Genomic DNA, 21,223 nt, shown 5'->3' with positions numbered 1-21,223 from the left:
AGGTTGAAACTTTGGCCAATTTACTTCATTCTGCGCTGTCGACCGTCCAGCGGGGAAAATAGGTCCTGGGTTATCGTAAAGCGCTCTGCATCTCCTGCACAGCGGTTTCACGATTCAGGGTCACAATTCAATCCGACAATCTATTCGGTTTTTCTTTTTAACGTCGGAGGGATTGTGGCATCTTCATTGGATGCCGGAATCACATGAACATAATGTCAAACCACAAACGTGCATACATCCACTGGCTAGAATCTATCTCCTGCAATCAACTCTGCCATTCGTTTCACGTCTTAGGTTTTCACATTATTATTGTCATCATATCATGCACTTGAGGAATGAGGGCACACTTGTGTTCAACATGTGTACATGCACAGGCCTTTGTCAATCCACTGCTGGATGAAAGCCTCTCCACAACGTGCAGATCACTTGGATTATTTTGACAACATTTCACTGCACAGGTCAGTGTTGCTTGCTTAAAGGCAGGGACCATAGAAGTACAATCCTCTGCAATGCCCTCTGCTGCCCATCACGTGACCCCCACAGCAGCCTTTAACACCTGGTATGCATAGTGAGTTCCCATCAGTGCTTAGTATCCGAGATCTGACAAGATTTGGTCCTAAGAACGATTGTTTAAGGGCGCTTCATACATTTAAATTATTATTATTATTTCCGGCTCATTTGGTCCGAGGTTGACCCCCATGATTCGAATCAAATACAACCTTCAACCGATTCTCACTCGGCACGGTTTGCATGCGCAGTGGAAAACGATCCTAATGAAGATATTTGCCTCTGCTGTCGAAGGGAATGTCTCATGGCGCTGTATTCGAATGCTAACAGCACCAATGCATGGAGGGGGGAGCCCTGTCCCGACAGCTCGTGCGTCTGAGATGCGTGTGATCGGTGGACAGCCACGAGGTCACAGAGGTCGTTAGGGTTTGCATAGCAATGCCCTCACCGAGGCGGGCAATGCGGACCGTTGGGGTCAAGTGGAGAGCGGTGGGATGGGCAGGTCCAGATCAGTGATCACTCTCCACCGATGATGGCCGGGAATTTAACTCAGGCTGTCCCGTCCCCCCCTGCTCTTCCCACACCGGATCATAGCAAAGCACAGTCCGGTGTATGCACGCTGTACGTACCGCATATATGTTTAGAAGAAAGCCAACACACGATATGGGAGTGCGCGTGAAGTTACGACGAGGAAAATCGACACACTTTCTCGCAGCGTTTCATCGCCGGAATTTTCATCGCGTCCGTCTCGGGAGTCACGGCACGGCGTTTAGAAGACGTCAGCAAAAACAAAAACACTTTCGATTTAAAGCTTTCGTGACTGCAGGCAGGGATTCATCTTCTTGGTTCTTTCGGTAAAGTCACGTAGAATGGAAATAATAAAGTAATAAAAATAAAACAATATTTTATGATGTTTTATTTTTATTATTTTTATTATTTTATTATTTCCATTCTACGTGACTTTACCGAAAGAACCAAGAAGAAACACACTGTCGTCAAATGAATCGCGGATTTACACGGTAATCGTAACAAGAACACGACACGTTCCCGTTTTGACTCCCACCCCCCCACCACGTCTTGCGCTGCAGAGGGTCGTTAATCAAGTGGATTAGAAACACCTGCAAACAATCGCTTAGCGACACGGCAGCGCTGCACACGTTTCCGTGAGTCCTATTAATCCTCGTGCATTTGTGTCCGTCAGCAGGGGGGGTGGGGGGGTGAGACGAAAGAGAGTGGGAAGTAAAAAAAAAGTAGAATAAATAAATAACGTCAAAAACCCAATTCCAAAACCATTTTTGGATGCAGCCTATATTTGCGACCAGCCATCCCATTACAATTTGAGCCGCGCTGAGAGAGCCCAGAGTGGAAAGAATGGAACACTCTTCTTCTTTGAATTAAAACACATCGCCCGAATGTAAGACGGCCGAGATGGTTTCTTTGCGTTTGATTACTGCAACGCGGCCTCGCAGTGCGACAATTCAGCCTCGCGGTCACGTTCAGAGACGAAACGCGCACGTTTTCAGCTGTAATTGGGAATATTCGTCAAAAAGTATGTTTAATGCCTTTTATTGCAAAAAAACTGCCATTATTTCTTGACAGGATCCCTGGCAATTACCATTATGCAACATCCTATTTACTACGCTGCAGCTATGTTCTTATCTTAAGAATTCTGCTTCATAATCTGTCTTGATATTAAACCAGCTGTGCTTTATCTGTGACGTGACATGTGACCCAACGACCAGATCAGATTATGCACAGAAGCAAAGTGACATTTTATCTGAGTTGCCTTTTCTCAAGATCGACAATGGCAAGGAAAAGAACGATAACAGAAGTCGTGGGATTTTATCATAACCGAAGGCAAGCAGGTTTGGACAAAAACAACGAGCAAGTTTAAACGTTTATGTGATTCTAAAAACATCCACACCAGATCTCGACGTGTGAAGAAAACCAACAGAGAGTATGCACATGAGAGCACCATCACCTTATTCTTTGGTTCTTTCGGTAAAGTCACGAATAAAGATAAAATAATAAATTAAATAATAGCATACTACGACGTTTCGATCGCAACACAAGCAATCATCATCAGGTATAAAATAAATAGTAACAAAAATCTAACCAGAAAACTATAGACAGATATATAAGCAGACAGACATCATAAAGATACGTGACTTTACCGAAAGAACCAAAGAATAATTCCTGCAGTCACGAAAGCTCCAAATTAAGATAGCACCATCACCACCACAAGCACGACTACCACAACGAGATAGTATCGCAGGACCACGAGGAATGAGAATGGCATGCGTAGGCCTTCATCTAGCAGTGGATAAATCACGGCTGATAATGAAGACGATGACACCTGAGCGTCACCGTGATCTGTTTGGCAAGTCAAGCACAGGTACGCACATATTCTTTTCATGATATTATTTCCCGTATATTCCTGCTTACATTTGTCGACTGCAAAGGAAGGATATGTCACTCATCATCATCATCATGAAACTCATGCTTTACATTCCAATGTTTTCAACCAGTGCCCGTGTCTTGTTCTGGCGTATGCATGATATGGATCAACACACGAATACTGACAAAATAAATGTTTTACAAAAGCCATCGCATTATCATCCATATAACACAAAATGCGAATTAAAACTGCACAAAGTGCAGATCGTAATCAAAGCATTTTAACCTGACTTCCGAAGTGACATGATATTTGTTCCGTTGTTCCGGTCAATTTCACCAATCCCTGGCTGATTCTAAAGGGAGTACTCAAGTCCTCTCTCGATAATGGATCCCTGAAATTTCCTTTTTAGCAATGCATGGATGTCTGTGGACCATTATTTGTTGTCAGTCATCCTTTGTTTGTCAAGTGGCTTTTACGTTTCTTTCATGTATTATGTTTTAGTGGTGCCTTTTATGTTTCATGAATGCCATTGTTTATTTTTTTTTATCTTACCACTAAAGTACGTGGGCTTCCTCTCCACGAAATTGGGTTTCCATAATGACTTCAGAAATGAATCACGTTCGAGAGACCCCAAAGCAGCTCTGGTGTAACACGTGCTTCAAATAGGCTTAGAGATACTATAATAGCAAGTATGTCGTGAAAAAATGATTTCTTCTTGAGAAGAGACTTAGATGTCACCGGGCAATTCAGAGATCAGAGCACTGAGCTAGCACTGCTGAGATCAAATCCGGATTTTAGCCACCCCTGATTATGTAGTGTATGTTGAACTTCTTTTGCACCGTACGTAGCCAACCGTGCAAATCGGAGGTGCGGTGTAAGGACAATCGATATAAACACAACAGGCTGTTTTAAAGAAATTAGTAATCGGGTTTTCAAGTATAGTGAGTTGAACGGTCTCAGCCTGGCCATCAATGACTGCACACACAAAAAAAACACCAAGTTACGTTTGTTTTTAAAATTAAATTGCCAAAATTCCAAAATCTCGCCAATTACATCTGGTCAAGCAGCAGTATTCGTTTAACGAGTTTGACTGGTAAAAAAAACAAAACGTCTACACGGGTCCACGGTTTTGGTTGCTTAGAGAAATGCTGCCGAATAGCACGAGTCTAAAGGGCAAGAGGCACCAATGGGCCAAGCTGTATTTTATTTCGTGTGCGTGTGTAGATACAGAACGGATTTCCATTTATTTAAGAATTCATTTCATTAGCGAGAGAGCCTCCCGTGACGGCGATTGCTATTGGTGGATTGTGCGCAGGGAATGCGCCCGAGTGCACGCGACAGCCACCTCTGAGGCAAAGATGTATACGGGGAGAAGACAAGAAGCCAAGGAGGAATACATAATTAATCATGCTTTGTGTCACACGCGCTTTGATGGATTCCGATGATTTCACGAGTGATAATTATGCAAAGTTAAGGCGACTGCGGCTGGTAAACGTGCTCGTGCGAGACGGGGAGCTTGCCATTGGTGGGCGCGCATATCCTCGTCAGATCGATTAACGGGCTACTCATTTTCATCGACGACATCTAAAAACCGATTCCGATGGCGCTGCATCCGCCATTTGCGTATTGGTGATGGGAACGAGGGGCATTCTCGTGGGGCGGCTTTCGCTGGTGTATTTATCACATCAATTGGCAACAAAAAAATTAACCCGTAAAAACAAAGTTTTTCACTATAAATCCTTTATATGCGTGGCGGCTAGAGTCCTCTCGTCCTCTGGCTTGAGATGGCTGCCACCTATGGGTCAGATGATTGTCTGCCACCATTAAGCAATTGGTAATTAAATATTTAAAAAAAATTCCATAAACAGTGTAAAATTTTGGATAAAAAATTTCACGAAAATTAATTGTCTGTCACAACGAGTCTGTGTGCAAAATGTCAGCTCGATTGGATCACGGGAAGTGGGTTAAAAAACGACCGAAAGATGTGCACGGTCGTAAGCAAGCAAGCACGCAAGCAAGCAAGCAAGTGAACTTAATATAAAGGATTGAAAAATGTTCAAATGTTCGCTTGGTGAAAATTCAGCCAGCCGAGTGGAGCCGATGGTTTTGATGGGGGGGGGAGGGTTGAAGGTAAAAATGTTGGTGCAGGGTTTCCCAAGGCAAATGCGGATCTAAGTATCCACGCTCGGCCGTGCACTATTGTACATGGTGGTGCTGGAGGGATTGCCATCGTACGCGCCGTAGTGCCGGCGTGTATTTTATTCAACTGCAGGATTATCAATTTAAAGACACCCCACTAAAACAATATGGAGAAGCCATAACAGTGGGGACTGTGATTGAGCCCTGTGTTAAGCGTCGCGTTTTGTACGCGCTCGCCTTCATTTCCTTGACGCGATATTTTGCGGGAAGTTGCTCGGCTGGCTGGCAGTAGCAGAGTCGGAATCAGAATATGTATTTATACTGGAGGAATCCGATGAGCTATAAAGCTCTTTTCACAGATGTCCAGTTGGGGCGGGTAAGAACGTTGCAAAAACAAATTCTACAAAAACACAACAGGAGTGCAAAGTACAAGAAAGGTAAACAAATCGCCCAAAAAACATACAAATAAAACTAAACCATCCCAACAGCAGCATGTCTATCCATAATAATCATACATTATTGTAACCTATATTGAGATCACCCATGGGGACAACATTAATATCAGGAAGACAAGGCCGGAGTGGTAACCGAGGAAAATAACACTCCGATTAGAACAATTGGCTACGTACAGTGCGAAGGAAGTTCGACATACATTCATGCATACATTGAGAGACAGAAAAAGGATCACGTGATTTATAGAACATGCGAAGGTTAACGACACGAATTGAACTCTAAAGAAGAGTGAGTGGGCTTAGGGCAGGACACATCGTGGATAGAAGGAATTATGGCCGATAGTCAAGAATAATGCCGGAGTGACAAGCGAGGAAATGAACGCTTTAGGGAGAACGGCCGCTGAGGAGATGGAGCGATTAAATCAGCTCGGGCACAGGTGCTAGGTGGATTATTATATCGCAGGATCGGTAAGATAGGGAGCACTTCATCCAGCAGTGGAATCGACCATGGCTGATGATGATGCCAAATTTACATGCAGAATAAAGAGACAAAAAAATAAAGAGACAAAATGAGAAGGCGGAAAAAAAACAATTATAATCCTAGCGAACAAAGAACACATGTTCATTCGCAATTGTTTCATTAGAATATTAAAATATTCAAATCTTGCGAACGTGCACAAAAAGTAAAATCACCACTGCGTAATTAAAATGAGAGCCATAAATGTTGATGAAAAAAATGCGTGATAATTCAATACAAGTAATTTAAATGTGTTAAACTTAGCCACTATCGTTGCCAGCATGGTTACGTTTCAAAATACATTTATATTTATGATTCACATTTATCCGGTCGGTTTGTGCAAATACATTTTATTCAAAAGCGTTAAGATGACGAGTGTATTGAATATCCTTTTGCCTTAATTCAAAGAATGTTTATGGAAGTGGAGGAATTGTTTTTCTCACTGGCCTTGCAACTTTGCGGTTACCCTCGATTCAATCGCCTGGCACGCCAGTTGAAACAAGTGCAGGTTTATTACATTTTCCCCGCCACTGTCTACCCATCAGTATAAATTGGCGCACCAACGTCAGTGGATCGGCAATAAGTGTGTGGTTGGGTAAAGTGTGGAGACTCCCACCTCTCCAAAGAGCTATTGTCGGTGTAGTGGCATAGTGCTGGCTGCTGGCGAAAAAGGTGGACTGCGGTGTACGGCAGGATTGAAGTCAGCAGGCCATGACAGACACGAGAAGGGGACATCTAGCGGGGGAAGGGTCACAGAGGGGGGCCCATCGGGAACCCGCTAGTACAGGGGTCAGCAACCTACGGCTCCGGAGCCGCATGCGGCTCTTTACGGGCTGCTTCTTGACGATATGTACGTATGTACAGTATGTACTCAGATGCATTGCGGCTCTTGAAATACTGAATTTTGTACCGAATTGGAAAGAAATGGCTCTTCTTGTTATTTTGGTTGCCGACCCCTGCGCTAGTAGGTTCCAGAGAGGGGGCGTGGTCAGGGTGGGGCGAGGCCACGCTGAGAGTAAAAGAAGGGCCCCTGTGCGGGACCACGTGACTGTTCTTCTTGGTTCTTTCGGTAAAGTCACGTAGAAGGGAAATAATAAAATAATAAAAATAAAACATAATAAAATAATTCTCACGACGTTTCGGCCACAACGCAAGCAGCCGTCCTCAGGTGAAGAACAGGTCTGTCGGAAAGACGGATAAAACATAATAAAATAATTCTCACGACGTTTCGGCCACAACGCAAGCAGCCGTCCTCAGGTGAAGAACAGGTCTGTCGGGGAGACAGCGTCATACCTGGTCTTCACCTGAGGACGGCTGCTTGCGTTGTGGCCGAAACGTCGTGACAATTATTTTATCATGTTTTATTTTTATTATTTTATTTTATTATTTCCCTTCTATGTGACTTTACCGAAAGAACCAAGAAGATGAATCCCTGCAGTCACGAAAGCTTTAAATCACGTGACTGTTGTTGGAGTGGGATCTTCATCGTGCTGTTCAAGATCGGCGCCATCGTCGCTGTCGTCTTCACTCGATATTGCGCTGCTAGAAAGTTGTTGGCTGTCTCGGTTCAGCGCCGTCAGTGTTAAGACGGTTAGTGTTGTGTATAGGCGAGCAACAGTGATAGTGTGTACCACGTGGTGTTGTGTGTAGGCGAGCAACAGTAATAGTGTGTACCACGTGGTGTTGTGTATAGGCTAGCAACAGTGACAGTGTGTACCACGTGGTGTTGTGTGTAGGCTAGCAACAGTAATAGTGTGTACCCACGTAGAGTTGTGTATAGGCGAGCAACTGTAGAGTGTGTACCCACGTAGGGTGTGTATTATCCCGATGATGTTCGTTAAATAAAAGTGCCTCCACGTCTCATCGTCTCCGAGTTAGTCACGACATAGGTATGGAAGAGTAGGCCAAAGTCGCCCTCCAGACGGGCTCAGTGGCATGGGCAAGCATTTGCAGGGCTGCAGCTTTACCCATTTTAAATTAAATGTCTAACTCGCTGTGCCAAGCGACGAGGTAGGACTCGCATATATTATCAATGGTCCTGGTTTTACGGGCGTCAACTGACATTACCCATCACGCACCACTTCCACTAATCACCTTACACCACTTTTGTCAACCTGATGAAGCCTTCGTTCCGGCGGGGCGAATGAAAAGGAGAGTGGATGTAGCTACTGATGAGCAACATATTAATTAATGCCCTTTATTTAGCAATATGAGAGCTCATTAAGATGCATTACCTCCTGCACTCAGCCCATTCAATTTTCACCTCGCAGACTGTTAAACATTTACAAATTGGTGTGAAAAGTGAAAAAGGATTGAGGCACTCATGGGGTTTCCTGATGTGTCACCATCGGTACACAATGGACACATTACATCACCTTCGTTTCTACTTTTAGAGCCAGATAATCATTGTCGCGTTGAGTCACTTATTCCTTCCCCACTGTTCATCATGATCAACAAATATTATCTATCCACTGCTCGACAAAGACCTATCCAAGTTGCCACCATCTCTCCTGGCCCTGTGATAAAGCCAATCCATCTAGCACTGATTTAATTGCTCCACCTCCAGAGTGGACATCCTTTCAGGAATGACATCCTCCCTTTTGGCTTGCTACTCCAATATGAGATTTGACCAAATTCCATCATCGCTTCCAGTGGGCGAAGACGCCGACCCAGGACACACGGCTGGCCTGGGAACGCCTGGGGATTCCCCAGGAAGAGCTAGAGTCTGTGTATAGTAGTGGATAGTGTATAGTAGTGTAGTGTATAGTGTAGTGTATAGTATAGTGTATAGTGTAGTAGTGCATAGTGTAGTAGTGTATAGTGTAGTATATAGTGGTGTATAGTAGTGTATAGTGTAGTGGTGTAGTGTATAGTGTAGTGTATAGTAGTGTAGTGTATAGTGTAGTAGTGCATAGTGTAGTATATAGTGGTGTATAGTGTAGTGGTGTATAGTGTAGTGGTGTATAGTAGTGTATAGTGTAGTAGTGTATAGTGTAGTAGTGTATAGTGTAGTAGTGCATAGTGTAGTATATAGTGGTGTATAGTAGTGTATAGTATTGTAGTAGTGTATAGTAGTGTAGTGGTGTATAGTGTAGTAGTGTATAGTGTAGTGTATAGTGTAGTAGTGTATAGTGTAGTATATAGTGGTGTATCGTGTAGTAGTGTATAGTGTAGTATATAGTAGTGTATCGCAGAGGTGTGGACTCGAGTCATGTGACTTGGACTCGAGTCAGACTCGAGTCATGAATTTGATGACTTCAGACTCGACTTGGACTTGCATAACAATGACTTTGTCCCACCTCTGAGGTGTGGACTCGAGTCATGTGACTTGGACTCGAGTCAGACTCGAGTCATGAATTTGGGACTGACTTGGACTTGGACTCGAGTCAGACTCGAGTCATGAATTTGATGACTTGAGACTCGACTTGGACTTGCATAACAATGACTTTGTCCCACCTCTGAGGTGTGGACTCGAGTCATGTGACTTGGACTCGAGTCAGACTCGAGTCATGAATTTGATGACTTCAGACTCGACTTGGACTTGCATAACAATGACTTTGTCCCACCTCTGGTGTATCGTGTAGTAGTGTATAGTGTAGTATATAGTAGTGTATAGTGTAGTAGTGTATAGTACTGTATCGTGTAGTAGTGTATAGTGCAGTATATAGTGTAGTATATAGTAGTGTATAGTGTAGTAGAGCTAGAGGCTGTCGCCGGGGAAAGGGAGGTCTGGACCTCCCTACTCAACACGCGACCGCCGCTACCTTCACAAGGACTATCCGATTGAGAAACGAGTGAACGAGCCGTCCAGTGATACGTTTCGCCAAATCACATTTAGAACATTGGACTTTATAAATCCTAACACAAACTAACCTACTCACGCTAATGTTTGGTGGTGTTTTATATATTCACACGTAGCGCAGCTGCCACGCCTTGGCAATTAAGGGGCCGTCCATAAATGACGTCACGCACCTGGGGGGGGGGTCAGACATTTGTGACGATGTGTGACGATGTGTGACGAGGAGGGGTTGAGAAATATGACGTCACATCAAAATGCGCAACTTTAAATAAATAAACAACACGTTCTACTTAATTATACTTTTTAATAAATGTTTTCTCCTACAACATCAGAGTGCAGCGCCATATTAAATACGCACTACAATGACAATAGTTTAAAGCGATTTGAAGCATGTTTTATTTTGGGGGGGGGGGGGGCAGAGCTTTGTGACGTCATATTTGAGGGGGGGTCTGACTTTTTGTGACGCCATGTGACGAAGCGGGGGGGGGGGGGGTCAAACATCGTCCAAAATCGCGTGACGTCATTTATGGATTTTACCCCTAACCAGAAAACGTAAAGTACTCAGAGGTCAGGTAGTGGAGTAGTTAATTATTAAGTTTATTAATGTTGTGAAAAAGCTGGGCAGGATTGGGCAAAACTTAGCCCATGCTTCAGCCAGGTAACGAGAGAGCACAGACGGAGTGTTTCTCATCAACCAACTCTGTAGGCAACTTGCTCCGTGCACATTGACCACCCACCCAGCCACCAAAGGTTCCAGCCATCACAACATTTACGCAAAGCCGACTTGTCCCACATGCTTCCCTGTGGCGATGGAATAGCTCACAGTGTGGGTCACTGGGGACATTGGTGAGGCTACATTTTGCCTCTGGGACAGGGCCAACGAGTGAATGATCTGCGCGTTGAAAAACCCGAGCAGTCCTTTATTAAGATACGAAATACTGCTACGATTACAGCACTGCGCGGGATTGCGTGCTTGTGCTGTAGAGCTCATGATAGGATTGAGTATAACAACCTGAAAACCTAACAGTGATACTAAATACCTAGGCAGGCAATAATATACGGATTTGGCAATAAAAATTGATGATTATAATTTAAGAAAAATGCTTCGAATCGTGACTGTTTGCAATATATATACAGGGAGCTTACAATTTTAAATCTAGACTTCAAGCTTTCGTGACTGCAGTAATTAATATTCGTTGGGTCTTTCGGTAAAGTCACGTAGATAGGTTCAAAGAAAATTACAAAAATAACAAAAAACTACGACGTTTCGATCGCGATGCAAGCGATCGTCATCCTGATGATCATCCTGATGATGACGACCGTTTGTGTTTCGATCGAAACGTCATCGTTTTTTGATATTTTTGTTCTTTTCTTTGAAAGACCCAAAGAATATGCTTACAATGTTGTTTAACACTTCTGAGAATTTGCAACAACACGACAATAAATGTGCCTCCGGGCTCTGGAGACCACCTGGAGAAGATTCTAGTCATGCGTTAACAATGATAGCGAAAAAGTGGAGAGTCTTGACTTTTTGAAGCTATTAACACACATTTGTTATCATGCTACAGTGTATTATCCGTTCTTTTTCCATTAAAAACGATATTCCCATAGAAGTGTTAAAACATTTTCGAAGCACTCTGTATATAACTTAAGTACGAGAGATATCCCAGCGAGACCTTTAAACCAAAGGTGGTGGGCACATGCCAGAGGACGCGCACGATGGAGATGGAGCGATGAAATCCGCTCATGCTATATGGGTCAATTGCTATATGGATCATTGAATCTCTCGGCCGTGCGAGATGGTGTCGGCTTGGGAAGGCCTTCATCTAGCAGTGGATCGATCAAGGCTGATGATGATGGCATTTCAGCGTATAGAGCAAAAAACAACGTACAATCGAGACAAAAGCCATGGAACGCAATGCAAACGAGACCGCATAAACGAGACAAATATCCCCCGTATAGCCTTAACAGACTGTAGGGGCAAGTGCTAATAGCGAGCACCTATAAAGGCCGGAACGGTACACGAACGAGGGGGTGGGTGGCCAGCACCACGCCCGACCGCCTTTGTCTCCCCAGTGACGATGTTTACACACCGCACCAGGTACTCATTTAAGGCTGAGTCGACCTAGGGGAGGCCTAGAACCGGTTCAGATAATCGTCACTGGTGTTAGCCGTGAACGGGAATCGAGCCCGGGTCGCCAGGTTCATAGCGCAGCGTAGCGCTAACCGCTGCACTACCGCTCCCCATAGAGACACACACACCAACATATGTTTAAACTTGAATATCGATCACGAATCATTATCAAGTGTGAAACATGATATATAATCTCATATGATGAGTAAGTAAGCATTGTAAATGTGCGGGGTTTTTTTTTCTCTTAGACCTCTGTAACGAGGAGCCGCCACTGGGTCTAGAATCCCAAGTTCATTTTAATAGTTGAGTAGAGGAGTTCCAAAAGCAGTGCACAGCACTGCACAAACCATTCCATAATGCATGACATGTAGTCGTTTTGTAAACATGCTAATTGACCATTTGGATGGCTGAATTCGAAATTCTATTATGAATCAAAATTGTTACCGTTATTTGAAGAAGATTATTGCGCCTGCAAATCCAAAATTGTGTATTTATTTGTGGTACGACAGTCGTTTTAAAATCAATTACGCTGTCTTCCAAATTCCAAATGAGCTATTAGTATCGCAACATTAAGCACGTAACCATTATTTTTCCTGTGAGATTCTATGCATTGTCACAAGTTAGGGTCACAATTTGAATCGAAAATCAATAGTTTTTTTGTTCTGGCCCCATTTTGTATGGTCTTTCTCACGTGCCCCAGCTCGCTCGTTCCGTCTTGTTCATTCCATTACTTATTTGCATGCAGTCATCGGTGACCAAGCTGAGACCACCACACTTGCTACACTGGGCAACTTGGTGTAATGTTGGGTCATTCAGTCATCGGTGACCAAGCTGAGACCACCAGACTTGCTACGCGAGGGGACATGGTGTAATGTTGGGTCACTGCCCAGATTTACAGTTCAGAAACTTGGCAGTGCTGGGTTCAACATTTTAACATGGACATTATGACCCTTTTGAGCCATCTCCTTCACCCAGGGCTGAGTACAGACATTATGTTTGAGTTTGATTTGAATCAACGTTTTTTTTTGTGTCTCTATCCAAAAGTGCCACTGATGTCAATTGTCTCGTACAGATTCATTCATTCAGTCAACTTGTTTAATTCGATTCATCAGGCGATAAATTGGGCCAGTCGTCACACTCGTGCCTCTCGGCAAAAAGGTGCCTGGGCTCGATTACTGACTTGGGTACCTTTCTACCTGGAGTTTGTACGCTCTGCCCCTGGTTCTGCATCGCATTCCTCTGACTTTTTTTCTGCTTTTCCTCCCACAACTAAAGAAACACACAATGTAACTGCCAATGACAAAAATATCCCAACGCTGAAAAGTGACCCGCCAATTTACTTAATGTGGCTTACACTTAGCAACAACATCCTCTCCTCATTTAAAGATGTAGCGGGACCGTCATAAAAAATAGTCTTGAGACTTCAGTGAACCATTTCTTGTGAAATAATTTAAAGCGAAAATAGTAAATAATAAAATCCAATTTCAGAAACCCTTGGCGATATCGGGGAGCGACACATTCTGATGGAGGGAACAGCTGGGGCACAAGACACCACGAGACCTCGGGGGTGTCCCACAGGAACAAGTCCTCGTATCACTCATTCACACTCACTCACTCCGCTTTTCGTCGCCAATTCGCACTCAATTTCCACCCTCCCCCCCCGACTCGCCCGCCCCCCCCCCCCTTGCGCTTCGTGTACCCGCGGTCGCTCGATTACGCCTTGCTGATGCGCGCGCGGAAATTGTGGAATGTCGTGGGATAATTCCGTGAAAGCCAAACTACGATGGAAGAATAATGACGCCAGTGCTAGCGGAAGGACCTCCCGTTCGAGGCAGCTCTAAAGAGCCCATCTGAAGTGGTGTTTTGGCCTTCTTTTCCACGCTGGCCAAACATCCTGTGCACGCAACTGCGGGACAAACTGTGAACGAGTCTGTGTGCCGCACGCCACGGTGCTGTAAGCAGGTGAATCACCCGCAAAATAACTGCGTACAGATTACATATATTTGGCCACGACCGGGGAAAAACACCTCCCTGGAACCGTGGAGAGATCAGAGGTCGCAACCGGGTACCCGATACCCGTACCCTACCCGATACCCGGCTACCCGTACCCGGCCAGGTACGGGTACGGGTACCCGTTTGCGACCCTGGTGCGGCCGGGTACGGGTACGGGTAGGCCGTGAGTCACTGGTGAGTAACCGTTTGTCACTCATTTGGGGTAGGGTACGGGTACGGGTAGGGAACGGGTACTCGTACCCGGCCGGGTACGGTTACGGGTACCCATTTGCGACCCTGGTGCGGCCGGGTACGGGTACGGGTAAGGAATCAAAACCCGTTTGCGACCTCTGGGAGAGATCAAACGCACGGCTCGGCTTCGCCCAGTGCTCCGCCAATGTGCGATGATTATCTTGCTCTTGCTGGTGATGCGATCCAACGGGAATACAACCACGAAACATGAATCGTGCTAGAGTCAAATGCTCAAGAGTAAGACAAAGGTAGAATCGCTGCTGCTGCTGACAAGCTCGAGTGGTCGTGATCGACGATGACATTGACGTCATTACACCGAACCATCGCTTCCTTCCTTCTGCCAGATTCTCAAGTAGTCATTGAGGATATGAATACGGGTGCTGCCTTCCACATCAGGTGGTTACTCCATCGTGCCCCATGCAGTTAGGGAGAGGTGCATCTTTGGAAATACATTGAAAGACCATAGGCAGGTCATCTATTTTAACTAAACTATTTTTTTTTTTGCCAGGTAAGGCTCACGGAGCTATTAGCTATTTTTCAGAAGCGACCTTGCCATAAATGAGAGCTCAACGACGTCGCTTATCGCGTGTAAATTTACAGCAGCCAAATGCTCTCTAGGCACATTGATTCTAAATGCGGAGGGGAAAGACCGCAGGACCCGGAGAAAACCCCACGCGACCATGGAGAGAGAGACACGCAAACTCCAAATACACAGCAGCAGGCGTCAGGGTCAGGAACGAACCCACGACCTCCTGTACACCAGACGAGGGAGTTAACATCTCATCTTAGCCGTGAATAAAAGTAAGTGGTTTTGTGGCAGGACGCGTCGCCTTTAGGGACGAGATTGACCGCGATCGAGACCAACGAGGAGGGGACATGTCAAGAGTGCAGCGTCCACTGTGTCGGAGGAGGAATGAAACGGGCTCGTGTGTAAGGTACTCGATGGATAACCACATTGCAGGACCATGAGAGACGGTGGTGGCGAGGCCTTCATCCAGCAGGGCATTTATTCATAATCAACGTTTTTGGTTCTTTGGTTCTTTCGGTTAAGTCACGTCTAAAGATAAAATAATAAATTTAATAATTGCATATTACGACGTTTCGATTGCAACACAGTGTGTCTTTCTCCTGATTTTCAAGCTTGCGTGCCGTGCCACGTCGTCATCTTACTTGCAGCAGCATCACGTTGCCGTCCACTCATTCGTATGATAATTTTTCTCTGCCCCCTCCCTCTCTCCGCCCCCGCCCCCCTCTCTATATTTAAGGCACCGTCACAGAAACGACCTCTCTCTTTGTGCCGATATGTGTCCTCTCTCTGTGTGTCCTTGTGATGTCTGTCTGCTTGTATGTCTGTCTATAGTTTTCTAGTTAGATTTTTGTTGCTATTTCTTTTATGGCTGATGATGATTGCTTGTGTTGCAATCGAAACGTCGTAATATACTATTATTTAATTTATTATTTTATCTTTAGACGTGACTTAACCGAAAAAAACAAAGAATAATTCCTGCGGTCACGAAAGCTCCAAATTTAAGATTCAACGTTTTTGGGTTAGATCGCGTTATTTATAAATGTGTCGCAACCCTAGAACTATTTGTCCTTTGTCAACGTGACACTTTTTTGCTGATTGGCCGTGTCGGGTGGTGGAGGGTTACGACGCATTTATAAATAACGCGATTTAACCCAAAAATGTTGATTATTAATAATATTGGTCGCGAAAGCCTGCTACGTGTTAAACAGGGAATTTATTGTGGCTGCTGCTGCTGCTGGTGATGATGTTGACGTGGAAGTACACAATGTAAAGGCTGAGCCCAGTTTGTATCTCTGCTGCTTCTAGATTTGAAGCTTTCGTTTTCTTGGAATTTTCTCACTTGATACAGCTATCGTGCTGTGACTGTTCCACCTGAAGACGAAAGCTTGTGTTGCCTCCGAAACGTCGTGATTTTTATTTTTATTTTATTTTTATAAATTTTAATTTTTTTACCTACGTGACTTTACCGAAAAAACCTAAGAATATGAATCTCTGCTGCTTGTTAAAGCAATGATGGGAAGGGCGGTGGTGCAGTGGTTTGCACATCGTGCTACTAACTTGGCGAGAACCACTGGATCGCAGCTTCTTCAATCGTTGTTTGTCTAAATGTTATTTATTTCCATTTTAAGTAATTCCTTTTAGAATATAGCTAGTAATTTATTTGGCGCGGTGGTTCATACATTGCGCGATGAACCCAGCCACGAGCATTGTAATCCAGGCCACGTTTAACAAAGTCGTTGTGTCTTCTTGGTTCTTTCGGTAAAGTCACGTAGAAGGGAAATAATAAAATAAAAAAAGAATTTAACTAAATTTCTTTTATTATGTTTTATTTTCATTATTTTATTATTTCCCTTCTACGTGACTTTACCGAAAGAACCAAGAAGATGAATCCCTGCAGTCACGAAAGCTTTAAATCGAAAAAAGTCGTTGTGAGTGATTATTTGCAGCGGTGTTCAGCTCCGCCTCCCCATCAACTTCATCAATAATCCTCACTGACCAGGATGGTGAATTACAAACAACCTGATTACCGACACAGCAATGAGGGGGGAGACCTTCATCCAGCAGTGGATTGACAATCGGCTCTAAATCATTGTTTTGTTGTTGTTGTTGAGCATTAAGCTCTGCATTGGAGGCGATTGCTTTTGATTTATGTATGGTCTCTTGCAAGGTCCCAAATGCCTTTGGCCACGTTCCGCACACATTCCCGTTCAACTTTGTTGCTGCGCTGTTCGCATTATCCGTGCTGCGATTTGTGCAAGCTCGTGCGGGCGGCGAGGTATGCCACCATCACCACGGGCACAGCATTGTGAAGCAATGCATTGTTCACAAGAGTTGCAGATTTTAGTTAGAAAGCGCGCACAACGACAGGGTGCTTCAAAACAAATGTGAACACTTCTGAGAATTTGCAACAACACCACAATAAATGTGCTGCCCTCCGGGCTCTGGAGACCACCTGGAGAAGATTCCAGGCACGCGTTGACAATGATGGCGAACAAGTGGAGACTGTGACTTTTTTATTTAAGCAAACACATTCCTGCGGAGCGAGCTGGTAGGAACGTTGGGTTGCTCGATCAATGGCCAGGGTCAACGGCGGCGTGGTGTATTCCGCAAATATGGCCGACTGTGAGGGCGAGTACAAGCCGGCGTGAGTAGGTTAAACGTTTAAGGGCACCACGGGGTGACCAGCCCCTTCCCACCCAGCCCCACCCAACCCAGCCCCACCCCTCCCACCCAGCCCCTCCCCACCATCCCCTCCCCACCCAGCCCCTCCCCACCCTCCCCTCTCCACCCGGCCTCACCCCTCCCATTTTTGGATGCACGACGGACGGACAGACACAATAATTCCCTGTGGGCTGGTGTAACCAGGAGGTTCCTACCAGTATAATACCCTGTACAATAGGGCTGACTCGTGATGCAGATTCAAGAGAATGGTACCCAATATAAATGCAGCTGGTCAGCAGAAGATAATGGTTTCACCTTGGTGGTGGTGGTCGAGGTAACAGCGATAAGACTCATGGTCGATCATGGGAACATTTTCTATTTGGAAAATAGGCATTTCTCACGGTGTAACTTCTACAGTGACAGAATGGTAGGCATCATGAACACCAAAGATATAATATGCTTTGTTTTTGTCAATCGCCATGGGATAAGTGACACAAGTGATAAATATTTATATAAACCATTGTAAAGGAACTTGAAAAGACGAATTTCACTCCGCTTGTCCCAGCTGTGACCAACTTCACTCCCAAAAGTGATTGTCAAGTTTTTTTTATGCAGCAGTCTCCAAGGAATGTGGTTTTTTTGCGTTGTTTAATACAACCACTGCTCGGGGAATCATTCATAAATAAATAAAAACAGGTGAAAATTGTATTTCTGTGAGAAAACATTACGTCTGTGAAAAGTCACAGTTTATGAGAAGTACATAACCGCTATTAATAAGTATCATTTCCTCAGTCGTTCTGGTGATAAGCTACACACTGCAAGCATTTTAATTGTCATTCTAGTGTGAAAATGTGCAAGATGCACAGGGAGCAATTGTACGCGAATGAATGTGTCAGACTACTTCTCACTGATCTTCTTGGTTCTTTCAGTAAAGCCACGTAGAAGGGAAATAATAAAATAATACAAATAAAACATCGAATAATTCTCACGACGTTTCGGCCACAACGCAAGCAGCCGTCCTCAGGTGAAGAACAGGTCTGTCGGAGAGACAGCTTGCGTTGTGGCTGAAACGTCGTGATAATTTTATCTTATTATGTTTTAATTTTTATATTTTATTATTTCCCTTCTACGTGACTTTACCGAAATAACCAAGAAGATGAATCCCTGCAGTCACGAAAGCTTTAAGTCAAAATTTAACCGCTACTTCTCACTGTATTCCAATCGTGGCATCTGCGTCTTGTGACGAGGTGAAGAATGCATTTGGAAATGTGACTGAGCAGTGAACACTATCAGAGAATGTCCCACAGAAGTGAATTTGTGACCTTTGTTGTACTATGTTCGACATCACTCCGCTATGAGATTCTTGCACGATAGTTAACCCAGAGTTTTATTTCACAGAGATGGAATTTAGTCAAATCAAATTGCAAATCTATTTTTGACGTGCAGTCATTGGTGGTCAGGCCACAACCACCAACTCAACGCACTTGAGAAAATAGTTTAACCGGCAGCTGAAGACCCGACACAAACCCAGGATGTCAGCGGTGATGGCGTTTAGCTCAGATCTCCGAGTCACTTAGCTACGTCCAAACTCCTCCTCCCCGCACTAATATTTGAAACTTTAACACTAAATATTATACTTTGTATAATACACACTGCCACACTGATTTGTACCACACATATTCAGAATAACATGAGATTTTCGACAATGACCCTTATTCAGAACAAAATGAATGGTACAGCACAATATCGCACCTTCAAGAGTTACACGAAGTTATCAATATGGTCCCTCAAAAAGACTGTACAACTTGGCAAGAATATAGTAAAAATGGTTAGATATATGGAATTATCACAGACAATGGTGACAATACAATATCACAGGATGTAGCTGTTGACACAGTTATGAAATAGTATTTAAAGATGAACGATTTCTTCATTCAAACATTTTTAATTACCACAGACGCTACACCGTGCGAGTATACTGATATTTACATCCAGACCGCATGTACGGCAAAGTAAATTCTCTTCAAATTGGACGTCAAATTTCCACTCTGGTTTAGAAGCATTTCAGAACTCACGCCGGACATGGTCGTTCGCGCTGCCGGGGAAAATGGGAACATTTTGGGCGATCGCTGCTTGTAAAGTTCAGCTCTCGGTCAAGGTAGGATAACATTTTCCCATTTGTATGGAAGCCCAATGGCGAGGGTCTGGGAGTGGTGAGGTCGCAGTTTTTAAAAGCCTGTCCGAGCGTAATGGGTCATGGCTGTCCCAAGGTGCATTAAAACATGTTTTTGCCACAGCACACTGGGAAAATAGCGGAGCGCGCTTCCACTGACTTAATCAGATGACATCGGGGGGCAGACAGAGGGCTTTTTTAAATCCTTTATATTAAGTTCGCTTGCTTGCTTACGACCGTGCAAATCTTTCGGTCGTTTTTTAACCCACTTCCCGTGATCCAATCGAGCTGACATTTTCCACACAGACTCGTTGTGCGTGACAATTAATGTTCGTGAAACGTTTTTCCAAAATCTTACACTTTTTAGGATAAAACTAATTTCACTAACACAATCATTTATTTTTCCTAAACACAGAAAATTATTCTGGATGTGTGTCAACACACTGAAAATAAAACCGATGCCACGCATATAAAGGATTTATAGTGAGAAACTTAGTTTTGACGGGTTAATTTTTTTATTTGTTCTTTACTTTTCGCCCAACTTGCAGGAAGGATGGAAAGAAAAACGAAGCACCGAATATATGTATTTTATTTTGCTTGTCCTCAACCTGCCCGAGAGTAAGCACCTTGCGGATGGCTCCCAATGGCCTCACCACCGTGTGCCCGCGCATGAAACCCAGAGGCAACTTGAAGGCTTCGCCGTTAATTGACGGTTACCTGGAGATGGCCGGCAGGAACACGCTCCCGCAGCATTTCAGGAAAGGTGCACAGATGCCACAGCGGTGTTAGAATTCAACGTTATTGTATATATATATACATTTACTTGGTTCTTTCGGTAAAGTCACGTAGAAGGGAAGTAATAAAATAATAAAAATAAAACATAATAAAATAATTCTCACGACGTTTCGGCCACAATGCAAGCGGCCGTCCTCATGCGTTGTGGCCGAAACGTCGTGAGAATTATTTTATTATGTTTTATTTTTATTATTTTTATTATTTAATTACTTCCCTTCTACGTGACTTTACCGAAAGAACCAAGAAGATGAATCCCTGCAGTCACGAAAGCTTTAAATCGAAATATATACACATTTATTTAGAAGAAGTTAAGGAGTAAAGATCCAAGGCAAAGGTGCAGTCCTGTGGCTTCTTGCGCCAGGCCACTGCTGTCAGAAGGGCCACCACCAGAGGAGGCCCAGAGTAGTCCTCTCAGGAGTAGTTCTGCCTACTCTTCCATGCTGATCATACAAACAAGGTCATTTCGTTTTATCTCATCAACTTTGCACGAATCATTACATTCATAACAATAGTAAGAGGTCAATGTACAGCCATGCAATTTCTTGCTCGTGCCACTGCTAAAGGAAGCTAAAGAGAGGGCCCCCTTTAAAAGGTATATTTTTTTAATCCTTTATTAAATCATTTATATTAAGTTCGCTTGCTTGCGTTCTTGCTTGCTTACGACCGTGCAAATCTTTCGGTCGTTTTTTAACCCACTTCCCGTGATTCAATCGAGCTGACATTTTCCACACAGACTTGTTGTGCCAGATAATTAATGTTCGTGAAAAAAAATTCCCAAAATATTATACTTTTTAGGCAAAAACAATTTATTTTACATATATTCAAATAGAACTCATTCATCACTTTGGCTGAACGTCACAGTATAAGAGCCCAGA

Source organism: Lethenteron reissneri, chromosome 31, assembly GCF_015708825.2.
Source record: "Lethenteron reissneri isolate LAM-NWPU_2019-01 chromosome 31, ASM1570882v1, whole genome shotgun sequence".
Taxonomy (NCBI): Eukaryota; Metazoa; Chordata; class Hyperoartia; order Petromyzontiformes; family Petromyzontidae; genus Lethenteron; species Lethenteron reissneri.
This window is presented reverse-complemented; position numbering follows the sequence as displayed.